The sequence below is a fragment of the Balaenoptera acutorostrata genome, chromosome 14, assembly GCF_949987535.1.
Source record: "Balaenoptera acutorostrata chromosome 14, mBalAcu1.1, whole genome shotgun sequence".
Lineage (NCBI taxonomy): Eukaryota > Metazoa > Chordata > Mammalia > Artiodactyla > Balaenopteridae > Balaenoptera > Balaenoptera acutorostrata.
The window spans coordinates 24349513-24376041 of NC_080077.1; the positions used below are offsets into that span (position 1 = coordinate 24349513).

Genomic DNA, 26529 nt, shown 5'->3' on the forward strand with positions numbered 1-26529 from the left:
TGTATCCTTGAAAGTAAATTCCAAACAAACTAGGAACCTGGAGAGTGAAGGCATAGCAAGGCATCTACATGTAATTCTTTATTTACCTGCATGTGTTGAAAACCTTGAGTTCATATTGATGTCCAATTCCAATCTAATATCACAGATCTTATTCTAGTTTTCTCCCTTTCCCTATTTGTAACTCTCTTCTCTGACAGTAAGAAACTTGGTCACTATAATCCCCATTATATTTACTCATTGAATCAACCACCCTAAGTACAATTATTCTTTTGTGCTGTCACCACCCCTCCATGAGGAGGTCCTTCTCACTCTACTGGGGCTTCAGTATGCCCCCTCATCATCCTTCTGTCACTGTCTTGAATGGAAACCCTGTTTTTCCCCATTCAGACCCAGACTCTCTGCACCAAGCACTATCGTGCCTCCCTTCTCTGTGCCAGGTATGTATGCTATTTTGCTTGTCACTACATTAATGGTTTTTGGATTGAATCATTCAGAAAAGAAGAACAAAGGAAGGAAAGAAGGAAGGAAGGAAGGAAAGATGGGAGGAAAGAAAGGATCCTTACTGACTTTTAAACATTTGTTGTGTGCTAAGAATATTAACTAACAAGAAAGGTATTTTTAAACATGTCTTGGAGGAAGGGCAAATACAAATCTACTAACCCAAATCACAAAATTTCTAAAAAATTTTGACATAAAAACATTACATATCAATATCTATGAACTATAATAGAATACATTTAAAGTAGTGATCAGAGGAGAATTCATATCTTTAAATATTATATCAGTAAATGTGAAGAAATAATAATAAGTGAATTAAATTCCAACTCAATGAGAAAACAAACATAAAGTGAGCCCAAGGTAAGCATCAGGAAAGAAATAATAAAGACAAAATCAGCAATTCAAGAGGTTAAACACAGAAAAAAATAGCAAAATTAATTAGTAAGTAAAAATGCTTTTCTTTAAAAAAAACTAACTAGGTAACATAATTTTTTAAAAATACTGAACATAAATATGCAAATTCATAAATACCTATAGGAGATTGTTAAAACAAAACCATAATAAAAATTATAAAGAATATTTTCCAAATTTCATACATATAAATTTAAAAGCCTAGATAAAATACATGATTTTCTAGGAAAAATTTATCAAAATTGACTCCAGTAGAGGTATAAATCTTAAACAGATCAGTTTCTATGGAAGTAGAGAAATATATCAAAGAACTACCCACAAAAAAGGCAAGGTTCAGATAATTTTATACAGAAATTCTTTTACCCTTCAAAGATTAAATCATTTCAGTGTCATTTTTTTTTTTTTTAACAATGCAAAATCTGACTGTGGTAAGCAGAATTCTAAGACAGTCCCAAGAGTTTCACTTTCTAGTGTAAATGCACTGTAAAATCCCCTTCCCTTTGTGTGAGTATAACCTGTGAATAAGATATCACTGCAGTGATCTTGTCATGTTTTATGGCAGAAGGGGATTATCCTGGGTAGGCCTGACCTAATCAAGTGAGTGTTTTAAAAGAAGAGTTTTCTCTGGCTGGTTGGTGATGGAGGAGATAGAGGAACAGGCTCTTGTGTGTCTGGGTGAGAAAGAAGCAGCTCCCATGTCCTGAATCTCCCGTGGAGGTCATGTGATGAGGAGCTGTGGGCAGCCTGGAAGAGCTGAGAGTGATCTCTGGCTATCAGAAAGAAAATGTGGACAGAGGTCTTACAGCTGCAAGAAAATGAATTCTGCCAACAGGTTGAGGGAGCTTGGAAGCAGCTCTTTCCTTAGTCAAGCCTCCAGATGCAGCTGGCTGACACCTTGATTTCAGTTTGTGAGTTCCAGCATAGAGAATCTAGCTACTGTGGGCTGGACTTCTGATCCTCGGAAACTATAAGACAATAAATTTGTGTTGAGTTAAGTAATCTGCTAAACTTATGGTGATTTGTTACATAGCAGTCGAAAACCAATACACTACTCAAACACAATACCAAATTGGGATAAACTGACCTTCTGTGTGTCCAAGTGTGAATCCCTGAAAAAGACAATGCAACATCACCTAAGCAGTATCCCTGTCGAAACTTTTCTAACCTGAGTCTATGTATGAGCAACTAACCAGACAAATCCAAATTAATAGACATACCCCAAAACAATTCATCTGGTTTTCTCAGAAAAGTCTCTCTCATGAAAAAAAAAAGTAGGGAAGTGTTCTTTTTTAAAAGTTTAAAAGAGACTAAAGTGGCATTTCAATTATACACAATGTGTAATCCAAGCAAGGCCAAGAAAAGAAGTCTATCAAAGGCATAAATAATATCGATATAACATGACATAAATAACACAACATAAATGTTAGTGACATAAATGAGAAAATTTAAATACGGGCCCTATAGTAGATAACGCCACTTTGTTAGTATTCAATTTTCTGAGCCTGACCATTGTACTATGGTTATGTAAGAGAATGCTGTCATCTTAGACAACATGTCATAAAGTTTTTAGGAGTGAATTAGTATTCTATCTGTAAAATGCCTCTCAAATGGTTGAGAGAGAGAGGAGAAACTAATGTAGTAAAATGTTCAAAGATGGTGAGTTCAGAAGTATGTATGAACGTTCATTGCAGTACCCTTTCAATTTTAATAACTTTTTCTGTGCATCTGCATTTTAAAAAATAGTGAATAAGGAACAATATTTGCTGATGGCTTTAGGTACATGCATTTTAATTAAAAAATATTTCCATTATTCATTTGGCTCACTGTAAGTTTTTTTCCAATAAGAAATGAGGACTGAATTTAATAATTTTTTGGTATCCTCAAGAAAATCAATTAAGTAATTCTTTTTTAAAATGGGTAATGAATGAAACACATAAATAAATTTTCTAATTGTAAAACATCAATGTATTCTTTGAGTAAATTATTCTCGGCCATGGGAGATTAATCTGGTGGATTGATTTGCTACTGTGTTTTTTCTTTTGAGTCTTATTCACAAATGAGATTGCCTTCTAATTTTTTTTCCTCCTATCTTTATTCATTGTCTAAAATCAGAATATGAAAACCAAATAGAAGTTATTAAAAAGCTTTCCAGAATTTCTTTTCTTTTTGCTGCCTGTGCCCACCAATAGATCACAGCACATTAAGAACAATGACTCTTCTTCATTACTTTTTAATCCTATTAATGCCAGGTTCACATACTGTTTTTAATAAAATTATATTGAAAAAAAAAAAAGAATGAGGACAGGTATGTGGGATGGGATATGGAGATTGGAAGGCCTGTTATGAGATAATTTTAATAGTAAAGGCAAATGCCTAAACTGACAGAGAAAAGGGAAGGACCCGCGGCAATGTTTAGTTCCCTCTGGTGATTTGATTGATACAATGTGGAGGAGTAGTTGAGAATGATTCCAAGGTTATTTCTGATGTTCCATTTTCAGACACTAACAACAAATGTTGTACTTTTACCTAGTTATATTTTGACTTACATATTCTTTAGCTCTGAATTTATTCTAAAGGACAGATTTATATTTTACTTGATAATTCATGTAAAAAAAGTCATAATTTCCTGCGATTCCTCCAACATCCCTATGAAGTAAACAAGGCTGAAGTTGTTAGCTCCATTTTGTAGATTATAAAATTGAGACAAGGAAATTAAGGTATTTGACAAAGGCAGAGCAGACAGTGAAGAACCAAATTTAAAGACAGGCTCCTAGATTTTTGGAATTTTTATTTCTTTCTGCCGTGTTGTTATGGGTTGAACTGTGTCCCTCTCATTCCCACATTCATATATTGAAGTCCTAAGCCCCATACCTCGAAATAGGGCCTCATTTGGAAATCAGGTGACTACAGATGTAATTGATTAAGATTAATTCATACTGGAGTAAGATAAGCATCGGATATAACTGGTGTCTTTATAAAAAGGGAAAATTTGGACAGAGACACACCCATAGGGAGAGCTCATGAAAAGATGAATGTGGAGATCAGTGTGATTCTTCTTCAAGCCAAGACATGCCAAAGACAGCCAGCAAGCCACCAGAAGCTAGGGACATGGCACAAAACCTCCCTCACAGCTCTCAGCAGGTACCAACTCTGCCAACACCCTGATCATAGATTTCTATTCTCTAGAACTAAGAGACAATACATTTTTGTCATTTAAACCGCTCAGTTTGTGGTACTTTGTAACAGCAGCCCTAGTAAACTGATACATATATCTTGCTATACTTTCAGGTAGGAAATTATAATGATCAAAATTAAATACATACATTTTATATTTTCTACTTCACTAAACTTTCATATATGTTATGATTATTTAAATCCAATCCCATATGCTGGAATGATGTAAATAGCATAGAAAAGCAATTTAATTTAAACTATCTCTGATCCAGACAAAATTTAAATTTACTGAGGAAAAATTCATAATTGATCATGTCTTTTATGCAGCTATACTTTTGCCAAACCAACATCTTCTTCATATATAATTATAACAGATCATGAATCCTCAAAGTTTCCATTTATCATGTGGGTTTTTGAAATTAAAATATAGTGATAATTTTATTTCTATCCATGTAAAGGCACAATTAATATTCTGTAAATGATTCAGCCTAAGTAGGTCACATGCAATATTTGGGAAATACTTATATTAAACAATGATTCTTTGTTTATTTAAATTTAACCATATTTCCCTTATTTTGTTTGGTACCCTCAGAGTATCTCAGCTAATAATTTTTGGCTACAAGTGCATAAAACCAGAAGAATCAACAAAACCATAATGAAGCCTCCAGAAATGCCACCGTGTTGGTACCAGATGGTAGGGAGAGCTTAGTAAGTAATACAATTGGCAAAACAATACATTTTAATGTATCAAAAGTTGCATTGATATCAAGTTCATCCATTGTTGTGAATCAACTGATTCAAATGAAGCAATTTTATATCTATCCAGGATAGATATGCTCTGTTGACCACCTTCAACCATTATGAGATAAAAACCAATAGAGATAAATTAAGTATTCAAGTTTATACTGAAAAATAGAATATTCCAATATATCACAGTAAGCAGTAATAATCAGAAGAAGAATTTATTACTTTATAAATAATAATAAGGGTCCATTTGCTTTTGATAGGTTAAACATTTACTTTCAATTTTAAGGGCATTTTTAGGATATCCTACTGCACTTAATAAAACAGAATACCTGAATTTCAAACAACACAGTTCCTTGCTTGTGTTTTTTTTTTTTTAATTAATTAATTTATTTATTTATGGCTGTGTTGGGTCTTTGTTTCTGTGCGAGGGCTTTCTCTAGTTGTGGCAAGCGGGGGCCACGCTTCATCGCGGTGCGCGGGCCTCTCACTATTGCGGCCTCTCTTGTTGCGGAGCACAGGCTCCAGACGCGCAGGCTCAGCAATTGTGGCTCACGGGCCCAGTTGCTCCGCGGCATGTGGGATCTTCCCAGACCAGGGCTCGAACCCGTGTCCCCTGCATTGGCAGGCAGATTCTCCACCACTGCGCCACCAGGGAAACCCCCTTGCTTGTGTCTGTTCTTGCTATTCTCTGTGGGTAGCATAGTCTTCTCCCAGATTTTCAGATGACTAACTCTTTCATGTTGCTCTATCAGTTCACACATGACCTTCTCAAAGAAGCTTTCACTGGCCAGTTTCTAAAATAGACCCAGGCATATTCACACTATCTATCATATTACCTTGTTGTATTTTCTTCTTACTGCTTAACAGTACTTGACCTTGTGTTTTCATTTTACTTTTTGTATATTTCTGATGTACTTTTATTTACTTAAAAAAATATATATTACTCTACTAGTATCCAAATTCCACAATGTCCAATGTCTTGTCTATGCAACTCACAGTGGGATTCTCTGAGCTGGGAACAATGCTTGCTAAAATTTTAATGTGGTGGCTTACGTAGACAATGACAACATTTTGGGGTTTGGCCACACCTGTAGTGTTGACCCAGAAGTGACCAGCTTAAGGGCTTCAAGGAACACAGACCATGCTTGGTCAGCCCTACCACTGAGGTATCACTATCTTGGCACTCTTGTAATTCTTTCAAAGCTATCATTCAGCCAAAGAAGGGGTTTAGGAAGCACTTGGAATAGTCTCTTGAGTCCCCTGGACCTAGACTGAAATTCCTGTTTTGCTATATATAAAACGGCAGGTGCTGTGCTTCAGACTCTTGGCCAGTAGAGAGGAGTGATGAGAGTACTGATAACATAGGAGGATGGTGAGGAACAAATGAAGTAAAGCATGTGCCATATATCACAGAAGATTGAGGGTTTTTTTGTATGATTTTAATATCCACTCTCAAATCATTGGTATTTTATAAAAGGGGAATTAAGAGATTTTTCTTAAAATAGTGTGGGGAACTTAATACGAATTGACCTTAAGTGATCAAACTAACAGAGGCTAAGAAAGCCATCAATGAGTGTAGTTTCTATAGGAAAATATAAAATATTCACAATATAGAATATTAAGAATGAGAACATTTGCTAGAGCTTGGTATACAGGATCAGATTGTCTAGATTTTCCTATTTTAAACAATTGAAGGCAATTTCTTCATATCAAACCCTAGTGGAAAAATGAGTAATTACTTGTTATCTTTGAGAAAAAAATGTTAGAGTAGAAACTAGAAATCAAAGTTCATTTTAAGATTTTGTTTATTTTATAATTGGTATATTTAATTTAATAGGAGGGAAACTTTGGGACAAGATGGGAATCAGTTATTGATTTTCACTTAGTAAATGCTACTTTTTCATCTTAAGTTCTGCCTACTATTCAAATAGTAGTTCATATTTAGTAAAATCCCCTCCTGTTGTTTGAAGATTTTCGCTATTAATGGTTTTATTAAGACATTGATGAAAAACTATTGTAAGAAAAATTTTATTATTCCTTACTAAATTCATTTTGATTATTTACATCTGTTTTGTTGAACACTCCCCTTTGACCTGCACTGCATTGCACTAATTCTTCTGCTGCAAACAACATGAATATGTTTTTCATATTCCCTCAGCAAATGTAAAGGCTAATAGTACATCTATGTGGAAAATGTCAATATAATAAGCTCACATTAAGTACAGTGCTAAGCATGGTATGGAACACCCATATTTAATTAATGAGTAATATTATCTATCTTTAATGATTTGAATATTCAACAGAAATGGAACATTTACAGTATATTTATAGACTATGGTTACAAAAAACAGCCAAATATTCAGTCACTAAATTTGCATGGGGGTAGAGGAAAGATACCAAACTTATCTACTCAATCAGTATGCCAGTAAGTTCTGTAGGCTATATTCTGTGCCTAAATATTTTTATAATATATATAGCTAAACTCCCTTTTTATGCATCAAAATGCCCTAGAATATTTCCTGCTTTCTTTTGTTTTACAGTTGTCTCTATATAAAGTGCTCTTCCTTCAAATTCAAGCCTGTGTCTTTCTTAATATCTCCAGACGTTCTGCGGTAGACAGGATTCTAAGATAAACCCCAAATGAGTCAACTTCTTGTATTATTCCTTCCCCTTGACTGTGGGCAGATCATGTGACTTGCTTCTAGCCAATAAAATATGACTAAGGTAATGGGATGCCATTCTCATGATTAGCAGCCTAGAGCAAGAGATTCTCCTGCAGACTTTGAAGAAGTCAGCTGCCATGTTGTAAGAGAGGCTCTGTGAGAAGGCCGCAAAACAAGGAATTGGGGGCCCCTAGGGGCCAAGAGCCCCAGTTGACAGTCAGCAGAAAACAGGGACCTCAGTCCTACAACTGAAAGTAAATGAATTCTTCCAACAACCAAGTGTGTTTGGAAGAGGTCCTTGAGCTCTAGAAAGGAATGCAGCCCAGTTAAGACTTGCAATGAAGCCTTGTGGGACCCTGAGCAGAGGTCTCAGCTGAATGATGCCTGGACTCTTGACCCACGGAAACTGTGGGAAAATAAATATATGTTGTTTCAAGTCACCAATTTTTGGTAATTAGAAAACTAATGCATGCTACCTCACCTGCAAAATGTCTACCTTTTTTCACACTGCTTCTTCTACTGCAATGACTCCATTTCCTATCCCCCGCTTCTGCCTAATGACTTTTACTTACCCTCTGGATTCACATCATGTGTCACCTCTCAGAAGACTACTATGACTTACACTACAGAATAAATTAGGTTACATGCCTATCTCTTCCCATGATAATTGTATACACTTTCTTTCATTTTATTTTAATGGGTTTCCATATGAGGATCTTAAATGAAAGAATTATTCTTTATTCTTATTTCACCACATTTCTGAGTTAACATGTTTCAACATGTTTTATACTTTGTGCCAGGATCAGTTGTGAAACAACTGTCTTACATTATAAGACATAAGATTGGATGGATGGAAAACAATTTTAAAATCTGAAATAAACTCAAAATAATAAATTTTAATTATGCTTTTTGGTCACAAATATTGAACCAAATCTATAAATTTTAGCTGAAAATTTCTGGAAACACCTGTAATAGTAACCTTAGTATAAACGACTTTTTTTGTCATAGGACTAGCTTCAGATCTAATGAACATTATTTTGTCATTTTTGTATTTCAGGTCATGAGATATGTCAAAGAGGAATGTAGGTAACTTGATCAATAACTTCACTGCTCTCTTTAGTGTCATTTTATTAGATTATATTTTGGGCTCTAACTCCATATTATCATATTACAGGTAGGACATTTAAAGAAAATATGTGTCTCCCAAAATATGCATATAACACAGGATATTTAAATGTCTAATTTATTCTAATCTGATATTTATATCACACAAAACTATCTCACATTAGATACTAATTAAAGACCTTTATTGATCTTTTAGAGAGCAATTATGGATGATCATGAGCAGATGTAAAATGAACTATCTTTAATCTTATAGTGATTGCATTGGTCAGCGTAAAGTACTTTGTAGCCATCAATTCAGTAGAACTGGGTCTCATAACATAGTCATTTCATTTGGCAAATTATAAGATGGTATGCTATTAATGTTGACTAGATTTCAACCAAATGACTATGTAGATGTGAAAGTCTTAATATCTTATTAGCAACCCCATGATTCATCTAGTCCCCCAGGCTTGTTTCTAATCATAGCTTCTAAAATTAAATGTAATATTGGAATGTTGGAATGTACATATAAAAAATTTAACAAATTGAATCTTGAATGGTTGAAATATATACTAGGTAAAAGCTCTCTTGCAGATGATAATTTATTTTATTTTCATGTACCTATGAAATCCATTTATTACATTCAGCTTAAAAATATACACACCTATTTTATAGCTGGCAAATCTGCCAGTGAACAATTATGTTTGCCAGTAAAGTATGTTATCTGAGAATAAACATAAATAAGCTTGTAAAAAGTACAATCTATTAGTTAAGTGTGTCTTAAAGGATTAGTGTGCATCTATATTACATCTAAATGTTGATTCTTATTACGGAGGAGATTATTCAAGTATGATAACCAAGAGGATAGGGGAGTGAAAATAAATTATAAAGGGTTTCCATCCTAGCAAAGGCATAGTTTTATGAATATAACAGTGGAAATATCTCTTTTAATATTTGAATAATATGAATTAAAATTTTGAAGAATCATTCAGAATAGTCTTAAAATAAACTATTGAACAGTGTTCACATACCTTAAAAAATTATTACCAATAGATTCAGACACTTGAAATAAAATCTGAGAACTATAATAATATGACATTTTTCTGTTCATCTTTATCCACTCACAAGCTTGCTAAATGTGAAACATAATAGGGAATATACAAAGGATAATTAATATAAGCTTTTGTCTTATGCTGAGAGGATAAAATACTCCAGTTTGACAAAGACAGTGGTGGTATAAAAGTATGTATTTTAGTAACAGACTTTGCAATTATTTCTTCCCTCTAACACCTGGAAATTAAAATAATTTATTATAAATATGTCTAATTCTATGGTCTTACTATTGAGACTTACAGGAAAATAATTTTTAAAAAGAAGAACATATAATAATTCATAAGAAACTATTTGCTAAATCATGATTGATTTATAGTCCATAAAATCAGTTTATCTTAACTATTACAGATTTTATCTATGTTGTCTTCTCCCCTGCAAATTTTGTTGAAATATTTATGTGGCTCATACTACCAAGCCTTTGTGTATAAAATATACTTTTGAAATTAGAGCAATCAGAAAAATGGAAATCTAGAAACTGTTACTTAAAAAGAAGCAATGTAGTTCAATTTATTTGAGGGAAATAGTAAATAAGTTGTCAATGTGTATAGATGGGTACACTAGTATGTAGGAAGGCTCACAATTAGAAATGAGGATGACCCATGGGTTATATATTGTGGGAGGGTAGACTTTGATTTATGTAGGTTACCACCAATATCAAATAATCTCTGAGCATAAATATTGAATAGTAGTACTAAAAGGAAGTAACACAATGTTTAATAGTTGTATGTAGTTTCATGAATATCTTTTTAATAGCATCTGATTGGTTTAATCATAAAGGTTATATGGGAAAATTAAACATGGGTATGGTAAAATAAGGATTGTAAACTCCTGGATAAGTAGTATGTGATTTTCAGTACTTACTAAGGTCAAAAGTGTTATTCTAAATGGACACACTTTTGAAATTACAGTGAATAGCATACTTACCTTAGCCAGAAGTTATTGGTTGAAAGACATATGTTCTTTAATAAAATGACCCCCATGGCCAATTTAAAATGTTCCACAGAATTAATTTCCATTACATTAGTGATTTTCAATGATTCTAAGGAACTTGAATGTTTAAACAAGTGCAGCCTTCATATATATATATATATAGAGAGAGAGAGAGAGAGAAAGAAAGAGAGAGAGAGAGAATTTTTTTCAGAATTCAAGTAATGCAAATTATTTTTGACACCCACTTTAAAAAATGGAGTTTTCTCCCCCTTATAGTGATAATACTTGATCACTAAAGTATGGTAGAAAAATGGTATCGATGATCTTATTTGCAAAGCAGAAACAGAGACACAGACGTAGAGAACAAACGTATGGATACCAAGGGGGAAAAGGGTGGGGTGGGATGAATCAGGAGATTGGGATTGACATATATACACTATTGATACTAAGTATAAAATAGATAACTAAAGAGAACTTACTGTATAGCTCAGGGAACTCTACTCAATTCTCTGTGGTGACCTAAATGGGAAGAAAATCCAAAAGAGGGGATATATGTATACGTATAGCTGATTCACTTTGCTGTACAGTAGAAACTAACACAACATTGCAAAGCAACTATACTCCAATAAAAATTAATTTTAAAAAACCTAAAAAAAAAGTACGTTGATCAAATCATTAACTGAGTGAAAACCTATAGTATCCTAACTGCCAATTGTGAAAGAGATTTTAAAGTTTAGTTTTATTTACGATTTTATAAATTCTACTTGTTCTATGAAGCTCCTATGGAGCCAAATAAGATTTCCCATTTATAAATTACATTGTTTATTGCTTAAATCTTTTTTTTTTTTGATCAGTTAAATATAAAATGGCTCCATCAGTATACAAAACTGCTGCAGAGAAACAGAAACGTTAATGAGGGTATATAACAAGGAGAGGCAAAATTAAAGAATACCATACAGTACTTAAAGTGTAATATGTAGGAGTTATGATTCATCAGCCATCATTCTCTGTGGATAAAGTTCTGTAGTAATGATAGCTACAAGCATGCTTTTATAATTGGAGTCTGATATTACTCCTAGCACTTTCCAGAAACAATGTGTTCAGTTGAAATTCTGTGTGACTTTTTGTATTTCTTCTAGTCTCTTAAACTTTCTTCGTATATTCTTTAAATTTCCCCTTTGCTTTCTGAGTATGTTTTAGAAATGGATCCAGGTATAGATAAGAGAAAACCCACCTCACTTTCATGCTCCTGAAATTTTTTAGCAAAGCATGTGCTTGGCATATTGCAGTTCAACAAACTAAGAATGTGTCATATCATATATCAAGCAAACTGTGAAGAATTTCTAGCAGAACTGATATGTTTATGAAAATCACCAGTGAAACCTTTAAAAAGTCAGATACTGAACAAGTCTATTGAATTGGAATTTTGTGTGAGGGGCCTGAACACTTTTGTTTAAAAAAACTAAAAAGCTCTCTGAAGAAGATTATAATGTACGGACAGAATTGAGAAAGTCTACCATGACTGACAAAGCCAATATTGCTTCGTTTGTGGATTTATTACAGTCAAAACTATTGAGGAATTATAAAGAGTTTTATTTCAATAGCTCAACAGTGAGCTAGTCTTGCCATTAGTACTCTCATTAGCCACCACATCTCATTGAAATCACCACTCTATTTTCTGCTAGCCAGTCACTTACTAAAATAATCACTTACCACTTAAATAATAAATCTATTCCTTTTAGGGAAAGTCAGATAGATTCAGATTATTTCTTCATGTCCTAAGGACCAATTTCCTTAGAAAACATACTGTCATAAATGATATAGATGTCATAGATGTCATAAAATGTCACAAACTCTTTACATCAAACAACATCATGTCAATAATGAGAGGACATTTCCAAAGGAAAAGAATGTCAGTGGCTCTTCTCCCATGGTGAAGCCCCTGATTTCCAACCTGTCCTGTATATTCTACTTGGACAACTAGTCACTTCCTTCAAAGGATCTGACATATTATATGACTTATCTACCTGGAAAGGAGTCAGAAGTCCCTCTTATGATTTATGGCAGTAGAGTCTGCAAATTCCATTTCAGAGAATTATATAAAAAGAGTTTAAATAGGTATTGGCTTATTCATTTTTGTTTCTAATCCTCACAAAAACATTACCTACGGGATTACATAAACATCAATAAAGTGGCTAAAACTGGATTTCAATTGTTATCAAAGCATGACAGAATTTTATGATAATTTACTTCTTTTATCTAATTTAATCTAGAAATAGTACTGTTTATCCTAAATAATCACGAAGGTCTCACTTTGAAAGAAATAATTTCGATACCAGTCAGTGTAGGCTAGGTCATGTCATGGCAATAGTCATCACCCATACCTCAGGAACTTAATACAGCAAAGGTTTATTTCTAGCTTACAGAAAGTCTGGTGTGGATCCAGTCTAGTCTGTAAGGCATTTGACATTCATATTTTCAGCGTCTTTGTGATAAAGTCAACTCAGGCTGATAAAGTCCCCAACATTTTGGACTTGTACCATCTAAAAAATTCAGCCTCTTGTATTTGATGTGATGCAGGAAGAGCACTTGAAAGTCTTATATTAGAAATTACATGTTCTCTGTCATGAGTGACATAGTTCTTATAGTAATTGGGCTCTTGGCAGTCATCAAATCTCCTAAAATGAATAAGGTAAAAAGCCATGGTTCCAGCTTTAGCAAATAAATATACTGCATGGGATATACCTATACTAAAGATTATTTGTTATTTTTCTGAAATTTAAATTTAGATGGCATCTTGTATTTTATCTAGAGATTCTACAAGAGCCAAATAATATAGAATGTAGATACCATTTTTTGTTATCTTCTTATTGTAATAATGTGAGAGGTAAAAAATCCAAAGCATATTTTACTATGACCTTTTCTTCTACTATGAACTCTTCTAATTGAGTTTTGCATTTAGTTTTTCAAGGCCAGACAAAATATTATATTATTTTAATAAATTTAGAGGTAGAGAACCCAACAGTGGATATAGTTTGTGGTACAAACACTTGTTTTTTTCAATAATGTGATTTCAGGAAAATTTCCAAATTCCAGTAAAGGAACTCTCTATATTAGCAAGTGAAATTTCCATTTTTTTCATGTGCTGTAACAGTTTTAAGTAAAATACAAGAGCAATCAGATAATTATTCAGGTTATAACGATGTAATTTTTAAGGCAGATTTGGTTCTATTTTATAAAAACTGAGGTAAAGTAAAATGAGAAAAATTGTTCTCTTTTTAGGTATTTATCAAGAAGTGACTCAAGCTCTGTAAGGAACTTGACTCATTAATCAACAGGACAGAGTCAAGGCTCACAGATGAACAGGATTCAAAGGGAAAGTATCTTGTCAGATTGCTTTGAGGTGGTTCAGTTACTTTCCTTCACATAAACACTCATGTATTTTTTCTCATTACCTGAAAGAAAACAAATGATTAAACACACACACAAATAGTAGAGAAGAATAGTAGAGAAGATATTTATTCCAGTTGATTATTCTGTTAGTATCACAGTCCAATACTGCCACCACCACCACTAGTGTAATATATAGACATATGAACCCTAGAGCACAGCAACTCACAACGTGAGCTGTGGACCTGGGTCACTATATAAAGTATAACTATTTCATGGTAAGATAAATATAGAAATTAAGAGTAAATGCTTAGAAAAATTTTAAGAATCTTTTATAACCAAAATACATGCAATATTATTGCATCTAATATTTTTTAAATGAATCTTATATTTTTGTCTTTTTAAAAATAATTTTATTTTTCAGCATTTTACACAGTATTGAGCCACAATGAATTAGATGTAAAGATAAATATTAATTTTTTTAAAAGTTTCCTTCATTACATGGTTTGAGAATCACTATGATATGGTCTTGGACAGTGGCTTATCCACATCGTTCGTTGAGTGCATGAATGAAAAATAATTCTTAAAGGATAAATATTTAACAAGAAATGATATATTAATAGAAATTTTAGTGGTGCATGATAACCTAAGTTTGTAGAAGTAATGTGGAGTGGTGGTGTGGGTAATAAAATGAGCACATTAAATTCTTCTTTTGGAATAAGGAACGTTGGCAAGTTATTATAGTAAAATTAAATTTGACAAGTAAAAAATGAAAATACGAAACAATGATTAATCATTGATTATGCAAGCAAGTATATAAAATATATAAAATGTGGCCAGAATTATTCGCACAAAAAAATATCTATTGCCTTAAATACATTTATTAGATTACAAAAATCAATTCAAGATCTAAGAAATACTACAACAATCATCCTTCTATCAATCAACTACAAGAAGAAATTGGGCAAGATATAAAACAATTATTTTAGTACTTGGACAACAGGCAACCCATGTCTTTGTTCTTGAAAAGGGAGAAAACCTGTTAAGCCAAATGATTGCTTCAGTTTGCTAACTAGACAAATTTTCCAGGCCACATTTCAGGAAAGGAGAAAACAAAGACACGAAAGCTCTCACTGAGTTGAAGAAACAGAGCTTAGAGTTTGAGGAGACCACCACGGACAGCATTTGTGAAGCATACCAGAAATGAGGGAGCTGCCAAGAATAAAAGAGACAGAGATTTTTCAGAAGGATTCTGTCAAATGTTTGTCCAAATACAGATCTGTGCGTGCGTAGGGTGAGGTGAGAAAAATCATCACCAGAAACCTGCTGGTTGAATAATTTCTAGAGTTCAGTGAATAGATTATTTTTCCTCCAGCCAAGGTGGGAAGAGTTTCTAACCCATGGAAAATCAAGTAGAATTTTCATAGAGAATATAATTACTAGTGAATCTAAATTACCATAGAATAAACACTGCCCTAAGAAAGCTTAAAACAAGACAAATATGCTCAAGTAATTTAACTATGATCCATACATTATTCAAAATTATTTTCAAAATATAACAAAATCCAGAACCCAACCATGTAAAATTCTTATGCTAGGAATCCAGTGAAAAACTAATAAAAAATCTTCATGTAAAAAAGGAGAAAAATCAATGAATAGAAATAGACCAAGGAATTTCAGGGATGATGACATTCACAGTCAAGTGTTAATATTACTATTATAAATATGCTCATTATTTGCTAGAAGAAATAGGAGAATCATGTTATGGAGAGAAATGGAAGATATGAAAAAGATCTTAATTAAACTTCTAGAGTTGAAAATTGGAATACCTTAAATGAAAAATAAACTGAATGAGATAAAGTGTAGATTGTATCTGGAGTAGAAAAATTCGATGAAGTTGAACACATCACAATAGAAATTTTCTAGAATAAAACAAAGAGAGAGTTTTTTAAAAAAGGATTTTAAAAAGTAAAAAGAGCCTCAGTGACCCATGGAACAATATACAGTTGTCCAAAACTCAGGTAATTTGATTCCTAAGGGGAGAAAAGAGAGAGGAGGGGAAAAAAATATTTGAAAAATTATGGCCATAGATTTTTCAAATGTGTTGAATTCTATAAACTATCAGGTTTAAAATTCATAAAGCACATTTTAATATAATTACTTACAAAATAAAAAATAGAAAAATGAGACACAATCAGAGATAAAAAGACATTATATATACAGGAAAAAGAAAAGAATGTCAGGAGACATCTTGTCTGAACCTTTGAATTCAAAGACAATGGAGCAGCCTCTTTATAGTCTGGGGTTGCAGGGGAATCCTTCACCTTAGAATAATATATCCAATAAAACTACATTTTAAAAATAAGAAGTAATTTTTTTCAGGAGCAACCAAAGCAAATATTATTCACTATAATCATGCCTGCATTATGAAAATATTTATAGAAGTCCTTTAGGCAGAATCAAAGTGATCCCAGATGGAAAACTTAATCCACAGAAAAAAATAGTAACTGTGTGTATATAAAATATATTTTTACTTATTATTTTCATTAAAATAATATTGAATATTCAACGCAAAATATAAGTTATTGTGGAGTTTGAAACACATGGAATTAAAATGTATAGAAACAATAAATCAAAGGATAAGAGGAGAAAATTAAACTATATTATTATGTTTCTTACATTACATGTGAAAGTGTATGATTTTGAAGATTGCTCAAAATTTTTACATGCATGTTGTAAACTCTAGAAAACCATAAAAAGTAAAATAGGCATAATTAATGAGGCTTAATGAAACTGAAACTTTAAAATAGTAAATCCAAGAGAAAGCAGAAAAAGAGGAAATTGGATCATATAACAGAATAAACAAATAGAACACAAATAGAAAAATTTAATTCCAAAAATATCAACTTAACAATTATATTAAATGTAAATGTTCTAAATACTCGAAATGATAGGTAGACATCAAACTGAATAAAATGCATGACTCAACTGTCTAAACTAATTCTAATTTAAATATCATGATATAGATACATTAAAGTGAAAGGATTAAAAATATATGTTGCAGGCAATAATCAAAAGAATGCTAAAATAGCTATTCTAACACCAGACAAACTATATTTTAAAAAATGAAATATTACCAGGGAGGAAAATGAGTGAAAATTCATAATAATAAAGGAGGAATTTCATCAAGAAAACCTAACAATTCTAATGAGGTAATTAGTAAGATAATAAGAAATAATAAGGAAATGATGGATAGATAGTTATTTACATTACACCCTTTCTTCTCTCAATCTTTTGAAAAGGTATAAAAATATATAAACTAATAATTATAACAATGTATCTATGCTATTACATGCATAGATGTATAACAATATACTAAAAGGGTGACTTTTCAACAGAAATAATGAAAACATGAAACAAAATAATGTTATAATTAATATTCTAAAAAAAACTGTTAATCTAGAGTATTGTAGTATGAACTTGGTATCAAAACCTGATCAGTAATTTGAAAATTAACAGAAAATAAATAATAAAATCTTTTAAAAATTAACAAATAGAACATTAACAAATTGTACATAAAATAACAAAAATTAACAAATTGTACATAAAATAAGGAAAAATCATAATGACCAAGTTGGTTTTGTACCAGGAATGCAAAGACAGTTTAACATTTTAAAAAATTAATCAATGCAATTCATCACATTTATCAGACAAAAGTAGAAAAATAGTAAAGTTACCTCAGATGGGTAAAAGAATGTTATATAAGTTAAAACTTATTTATGATTAAAAATATATGTTAGCAAACTAGGAATGGGGGGAAATTCCTTAATGTGATGTGTCTATCAAAAAATTATTATAGTCAATAGAATATTTAGCAGTGAAATATTGAAAGTTTTCCCTTTCAAATTGAGAACAAGTATTCCAGCTACCACTTTTATTCAACATTGTACTGAGGGTCCTAGCTCATGTAATGTGGCAATAAAAAGAAATAAATGGTATGAGAACTGTCAAAGAAGGAAATAAAACTGTCAACATTTGCAGACAACTTGATTTCGATCATGAAGTAAGTACACAATAATATATTGGAATGTAATACAACGCTCAGGTTGTTTAGAAGTGTGTTTACTAAATGCTTAAGAAATGAAATTATTGAAAATATCCCAAACCTTAAAGAAATATGGAAAAGTTCCGAATTCATTCTCCTTATTATCGTAACTGCAATATTCAAATAAGATGAGGGTAGCAGCAAATGAAAGAAAATAAAGGCAAAAAAAGAAGAGGGCAAGAAAATTACTGAGCTTTACATTAATCCATGAGTTCAACAAACACTTAATTCTTACTTTGCTCAAAGAATATTCCAAGACCAGTGTTGCATAATTGGTAACTGTTATGATTATATAAAACTATTTTCTTTTAAAATCAGAGAACTGGTTGACATGGGGGGAAGAGATCAAAGGGAGTAAACATTTAGAGAAAAATCTGTAGTCGTAGTAGATTATCACTAACTGTTCTATGGGGAATTTAATGGAAATCAGTCTCTAAGTTCAGAACAGGACATGATTTAAAGGTGGTTCAGCAATGTTTCACCATTGATCAACAGCAAAGCAGAATTCAGGAATGAAGAAAATGTACAGAAAGAAGTCAATGTAATCCTCCCATTATACACAAGCTTATTCACACCATTAACTGTCTCCTCTGTGTTAACATGCATGTGTACACCTGAATAGGGTATTCAGGAGAGCAGTGAAATTGATTAAAAGCTTTGATCACAAGGTTTATCTAAGAAAGTTTACAAAATGATTTGGGGACTTCCCTGGTGGTGCAGTGGTTAAGAATCTGCCTGCCAATGCAGGGGACACGGGTTTGATCCCTGGTCTGGGAAGATTCCACATGCCACGGAGCAACTAAGCCTGTGCACCACAACTACTGAGCCTGCGCCCTAGAGCCCGCATGCCGCAACTACTGAGTCCACGTGCCATAACTACTGAAGCCCAGGAGCTTAGAGCCCGTGCTCCACAACAAGAGAAGCCACCACAATGAGAAGCCCGTGCACTGCAACGAAGAGTAGCCCCTGCCCGCTGCAACCAGAAAAAAGCCTGCGAGCAGAAACGAAGACCCAATGCAGCCAAAAAAAAATTTAAAAAAATGATTTGGCCTCAGGTGAGATTTCAGAGGATGATGATAGCAGACTTTAAAGATATGTAGGAACATTATTGTTCAAGTGCTGATGGCCATTTCTGTTGAAATGAATGAACAAGGGACAAAAGTCTAAGGGTAAGACAGAAAATTTAAATGCGGAATGATGACTGCTCATGAAATGTATTTCTCTAAGTGATATCAAAATAATGATACCTCAATTAATTTGTCTATGTTGATACTGTCATGAAGCAAAGGGGACAGAGTTAATGATATTCTGAGGTCACTTAAGTTCTGAAAATAATGTATTATATGTGTGTGTGTACATGTGTGTTCATAAATATATCATTCATATATTGTACACATATTATATAATATACTTATTGAAATCCTTATTTAACCTAGAGATATTGTCCTAAAATTTTAATGTAATGGATGTTATAATTAAAAATTAAACTTTGTTCTTAGCAGTAGGAGATCTATTCACATAATATGTTTTAAGTTGTTATTTCCCTAATGGCAAAAAGAAAGAAAAAATACCCTCATTTCTCCTAAAGAGATTATGTCCACTGTCAGTGACTGCCCAGAAGAGAGTAATCATATCTAATTTTGGTTTCTTTTCCATTATATTATCTAGTTCAAATGGTGTAATACATAAATATTTTATTCCATTACAATCCTTTTGAATCATTCTGAGATCTTAATTACAGTACAATTCCTTAGTTTATTTTATTAAGAATGTTTATGCATATTATATCTTCAACAGAATCATCCACAGTAAACTAGTCATGAAGAGTGCTCAAATTTGAAAAATGTTTAAAAAGAGTCATTTTCTCAAATTTTAAAAGGTGTACTCTCCCTCCCCTCCAGCCCCAAGGGGAAGGTATGGAAGACACTAATGTTACCACATTTCTGCAATCCTAAAGTTTTTGAGTGCCTTTCTATGTTACCTCAAAACTGAACTCTACATGTTTCAATCACTAAGTAATAAAAGTGTGAGGAAATTCTTTCCATTGTTGAAGACATAATAAAATCAGTGTAATGATTTTTGAGAAAGAAGAGAGCTAGGGGTGTTTCCATCTCACTTCTGTAAAGAATGACATAACAGAGGACTTTCCTGGTAGCTGAGTGCCCTACAGGTACCACAGTGGCTATAGCACACAAGACAGGCAAGGTTCATTGCGTAAAGAGAGAAATCTGTCTTCATTTGAACTTTCCCCTCAGGCTTCAAATCTATTTAAAAAAATGGACTGAAGCAATAACCAAAGGGATTTGCACCCCAAGAAAATCACCCTTTTGAATGACAGCTTTGCTGCTTGGGGAAAATTTATCATAATTCAACTGTTTCTACAATGAGGGGAAGCAAATGTAAACTCAGCTACCTGGACCCAGCCATTGAACTTAGATAATTATTTCCCAATCCAAAAAGAACATCCTGTTTCTTGTTCTGTTTTTTTTTGTTGTTTTTTTTTTTTTCCCTTTGGCATGCATGCTCTGGTGTCTCTTAGCTTTGCTTTTTATAGATTTAATTGAAATTTCAAAATCACAGAGTTCAAATACAGAACAGATTTGAGTCAGTACTCTGGAACAATATCATTCCCTTAGACCTCTCCTTGGTGAAAAGGAAAAAAATATGTATATTCCCATGTTTTTATTAGACTTTGTGCTTCTCCTGATTCTCTGTATAAGACTCTGTGCTCTAAGGATGCATGCTATTAAAGAAAAGCCTGAGGCAAAACTCAAAGGGAAGTGAGGCAGGTGAGCTCACCTAGATTATGGGTTTAGCAAGTTTATTGGAGAATTTAAAGAGAAAAAAATAGAAGGAAAAACACTTGGGATTCAGCAAAAGCCAAAATGAATTTGGACAAAATCTGTCATGAAACGACGTGTATTTTTAAAAGAAATGTAATCTGCATTTCTGACTCATTTACAATGACCTTATCAAAATGTCATGTAATGAAAGTTATTCAGGGTCCAATAATTCTTTTAAGCTTCTAAATAGCATTTCAAAACATTTTTTTTTTGGTTGATTACAAATGAACTCAAATTCCAAAAGTTCCACCAAGGTCAATAAAATTCTCAGGAGTCATCATACTGAAACAGAATTTCAACTCTGCAATTTTTCCTTTTAGCCTGAATCATTAAAATAGCTCTGGGATGCTTAATTCAGTTGGTGACTTTGGATTGCATAATTATAGACAATCAAACAAAAATCATGAAAAAGCTTCTAGGAATAGATTTAAAAGATAAATTATTTTGCACATTTATTATCCATTGCAAAAAAATATTCAAAAAGTTACCAAACTCACCCTCTAACGTTTTTGCTCTACAGTGTAATAGCAGTTTCTTAATGTTTCCTTAGGAATTAGGAGGTTGACATAGCACACTTTAATGCTGTAGTAGACGCCTGGTGCTCACACATTTTCCACATTTTCCATGTTCTATATCCTTTGTATTAGTTCGCAAAGAAAAACAGACAGTTGGAGATGGAGGTTATTGTGATAATTTAATTCAAACCCTGCGAGTTAAAATGGGACGTTGCATTATAGGAAGTTTACATTTTCTGCTCAAGGGAACATTATTATTTGGTGGCAGAACTAGTCCAGATCCCCAGATACATGTGTAAACTTTCTGTAATATGCTTACCTCTCTTTCTGAAGATTGTCAAAACCTGCTGTCTGTAGGGCCAATCATCAAAGGACATTGTCTAGCCCAAGGCATGACAATCTCTTGCTTAGACTATTACAATTGCCTCATAACTGGTTCTTGCTTTAGTCTTGCCTCTCTAAAGTCTGTTGCTGACCCAGTAGTGAGACTGACCCTATAGATCTTGTAACCCCTGTTTAAAACCTGCCATTAACTATTACTTGGTTTCCTCTTCCTTTTTGACTAAAAGAATACTTACTCTGTCCTATAGAACCCTATGATGGTGTAGATCCTGGTACACTAACAAAGTGAAGTCCCATCACTTCTGTACCTGCTGACTGTTCTCTTATCATTCTGCCCCCCCATCTCCTCTTACTGTTCCCAGCTACCAATGACACTGCTGCCCCAGAGACTTTGAACTCGGTGCCTTATTTGCATAAAGTATCCCCATCCCCCACCAGTTATCCCCATGGCTAACTCTTGCATTCAGCTCTCTGTTCAATGTCAGCTCCTCAGAGAGACTTGTCCTCCATTCCCTACATAAAAAACATCTCCTTTTATCCTCTTTGCCTACTTTTTGCTTAGTTTACTTTCTGGAACTCAATACCAATTGACAGCGTATCTATGTCTCTTTGATTATTGATCTTAACCTGTTCCAACCACTGGAATATAAATTCCATGATGAAAGAGACATTATTTCCCAGCACACTGAACAGTGTCTACTAGATAGATGCACTCATAACTATGTGTGGGCTTATGGGAAAGTACACCTCAGTGGAGACCCATAGGATATTTATATGAACGTGATTAAAATACTCATTTGCCCCTTTGAGCCAATGCATGCTTAATATTTGCCCACATAACACTCAGGCCAATGTACTGAAGTACTAGAAGACGATGGATGCTTCTGCTTCTGCTTCTGCTTCTATATTTCAAAATCATCAGAGAATCCATCCTCCATGTGTCTATCAGTGACTCCCAGACAGAGTTTCTTTCCTAATCCCTACTCACCTATGAAGGAATTAATTCCTGGTCTTTCCACCTCTCCCATCTCTTTGTGTCAAATTTTCCTCTTCATGGGTTTGTCAGTGTAAAGGCAATGATTATAGACATCTGTCACTAAACCAAAAGAAGATGCATGTTGCTTTTACTAAAATGAAAATGTGTTTTAGTAGATACTGTGCAAATGAGAAAAGTAAAGTCTCTGAGAGTTGAGAGTTCAACCTCACCCAAAACTGATCCCCACTCTTTTGTTCATACTTGCTTGCTCTACCTTCATCTATGGTTCTGTCATCAGGCCTAACGATATTGATTCCTGCTCTCGTGGTGCATGGTTCCAATATCAGCACCACCATCATCATGTTCCTTTGGTTTAGTTTCATAATTTTGTTGATTTTGGAATTCTGTTATACAAAACATCTTGTAGCCATTTATTAATTAGTCATTTCCAAAGAGCTACAATTGCTGCTCAAATCACTAGCAATCAGGGACAATGCAGTCAATCTTGAAAAGCAGAGAAATTCTAGGATCTGCTTCCATAATTGTAATGACAAAAGATTATAAAGAAAAGTGGAAGTGAAGATAGAGAGGTCACATCATCAACAAAAAACTTATGTAATAATACATTCTTATTCTTTATTTTTTGCTCAGTTACTTGTTTAATATCTTTTTGGATTGAGAACCATGTCTAAACCTGGTTATAAACACACTACAATATGGGCAAAAAGGCTGGGTACATTCAAAGATGAACAAGGAATAGTTGCTAGTCTTGTTGAAATGATAATGATGTAATGGTAAAAGCTTGAAAGAGGTATACATACATTATTTAAATTTAATAATTTTACTAATAAGGACTGGAAAATCATGGGACACATTTCAAATTATTAGCTGAAATATATATCCACAAAAAATGCTAGATATTATCATTGCCTTATTTTAGTATTTCACATTCTCATCACTCTCTATCACTTATATATGAATCATCTTTGTTTTCTAGTTTGACAATGATGGCAAAAAATACTGAAGTAGCTATAAGCTATATCCTAAGACTCCTCTAGTGTCCAAAGGGTTGTTTATGAGATTGGGGAAGGCTGTAGGTGATGTCCATATGATATAGACATATATGATAATGAAAAAGGGAACTCAATAGTAATTAGTTCCATTATTCATCCACATTCAGAAATTGTATAGCTGTACTCTTTACAAGGCCTTGTTTCTCCTTAGAAAGAACAATGTTTGAATTTGTCTCTGCGCTGGCCATATTGGAGGCTTAAATTTTCCAATCTTCCCTTAAGCCATAAGACATGTGGAGAAAAAAACTACAAGAATGTTTCTTAACCAGTTTCAGTGGCATTTACCTATGGGATATTAGCATACAAAATCACCAACAAGGAGCAGCTGGATGTCAGCCAGCTACCAGTTTGGAAGCAATGCTGAGAGCAATTCACTTTTGTTAGTTTCGACATGTGGAATTGATGGATGATAGCAGTACACTTGAGCAGCTGGCCATGTAGGAAACTGAAGCAAGTCTGGTCAAAAACAGAATATCTGCCTTAAGAACACCCAGAAGCACAACTGAGCCTCACTCTGGATTTCTGGAAAACAGAAAGAGCAAAACAAATTAATTTTTGGAACAATAATCACAAAGAAGTCTGTGCAAGTCAAGTTCTACACAGCTATTATAAATATCAAACATATGACATTATTAACTTAAAACAGAGCACAGACATACCATCCATGCCAAACCAATGAGATCAGTGAAGACTCATCATACAGGTGGATAAATTTATCAAAGTCTTTCAAATTCTTCCTGGTAGCAGACAAGATTGATTGATTATTATGTATGGAACTGTAAAGCTAATAGCATTACTGGGAAAATATAATACTCTAATTTTTTTTTGGTTTGTGTTTATTTGGGGATCAGCCTTTGTTATGTTTAACATGCTAGATTTCATTCAATAGGCTAAAGTTGCCATGTAAATGTTGGATTCCAGATTTTGAAAATAAGTGCTATTTTCTGAATTAAGCCAAGGAAGTTGTCTGAGGTATGAACCATGTTTGGAAACTATGTTCTTAATAATAATGTTTTAAAAGTGGAATATTCTTTAGAACATCTAGAGAAAAACACAATTACTTTATGTGAAGTTGTAAAAATAAAATATATAGAACACATTGAAAGTTGCTTTGGAAACTGGGGATATAAGAAAGCAAAACTGAACTTTCAAATATGAATAAATCTGTATTGAACAGAACTTGAAATAGATGACACACCCAAATGAGGTAACTTAGGACATTTTATTAAAGGGGCTATTTGTGGAGAAGTTTAAGAGAAACCAATAAGAAATTGAGCTGGCAACAATGGGAAGCACTTGGCACCCTTGTCCTGAAGGGGACAGGGAAGGAACAGTTCCTAGAAACCAGCAAAAATACCTATAAGGAAAAGCCCCTGAAGCCCAACCAACCCAAGCTGTAATATTAGGTACAGAAATACAAACACTCCACAGCAACACAGGGAGGGGATCATAGGAATAAATACCCCAACATCATTGTCCTCCTACCTTCTAATATCCTGCAAGGGCTTCTCACTGGCAAGAGAGTACATTGATTCTAGACTCATAAGGCTCACCTTCCTTTCCCAGGACAAGATGAATAGAAAGAGATGAAGGAGGAATAAAGAAGGAAAAAATGGAAAAATGGATGAAGGAAGAATAGATGAAGGAAGAATCTGGAAAAGCAAACAGAAGATACATGACAAACAGTCGACCCCAGGTTAGTATCATTAGCTACTAAAAAACATAGAAATAGGTCACAACAAAACACTCTATCATAATCTTAGTTAACATTGGAATTTTGTGAAGATATAATAAAAAAATAAATGTAAAATACTTAGCCCAGAAGAGAATGGTTCCTTTCCTTCTCCTTCTTTGGTAAATTATTGGTGTCACTGAAGATGTTGACATCATCTTGATTTATCCCATGTGTAGTGTTTGGCATTTTATCAGCTTCATCAGTGAAGGAATATAAAGCCATATATTTGTTGCAATGTGTGCTCAAGGAAGGAACAGGAAATAATTATGGAACTACTACTTGTGAAAGGCACTCCAAGTATCTAAATATGAGATCTGACAGATTATAGTTAGAGTCAAACATTGTGAGTTTAGGTTAAACCCAGTTATAGTAGGAGAGTATAGAAAATATTCTTCATGCTAACTTTTCCTCATAATACCTAAGTAGTATTCATCTAGTGAAATTTTCTTCTTATATTTTTGATAACTTTGTTTGTAATAAGAATTATGAGATAAAGTGTACACAAATAAAAATTTTAAATACCTCATATCCCTATTCTAGAATATTCATAATCATTACAATTTATTATCTTTATTTTTATAAAATAAATAACCTACAATATGAAACTTTAATAATATAATAAAATTAATCTAAAGGATTTATACAAAATTAGATTTTAAAGTATTAAGAAAACAATATACCAATAAAGTATTATAATTATTTTCCAAAGAAAAAATATAAAATTAGCAAGTAATACAATTGCAAATAAAAGTTTTAGTAGAAAAGTATCATTTAGACTATAAATTGATTCTACTGCAGTTCTACTCCTGGAAATATAGAGTATAATTACTTTCCCTATTATTCCCACTAAGTAAAACTACAAACCTTGGAAATTACATTTAAAACAAACATAGGCAGACTCTGAACAGTG

At 33.1% G+C, this 26529-nt stretch overlaps 1 long non-coding RNA gene across 1 annotated transcript in view; it reads left to right on the forward strand.

Annotated features, from left to right (window-relative positions):
- The window catches only part of LOC130704709 (uncharacterized), a 196285-nt gene extending 170720 nt beyond the window's left edge, over window positions 1–25565 (forward strand). Inside the window, exon 3 of the long non-coding RNA XR_009005150.1 lies at window positions 25451–25565. This is a non-coding gene — a long non-coding RNA (uncharacterized LOC130704709). The remainder of the gene's footprint in view (window positions 1–25450) is intronic.
- The last annotated feature ends 964 nt before the right edge of the window (window positions 25566–26529 follow it).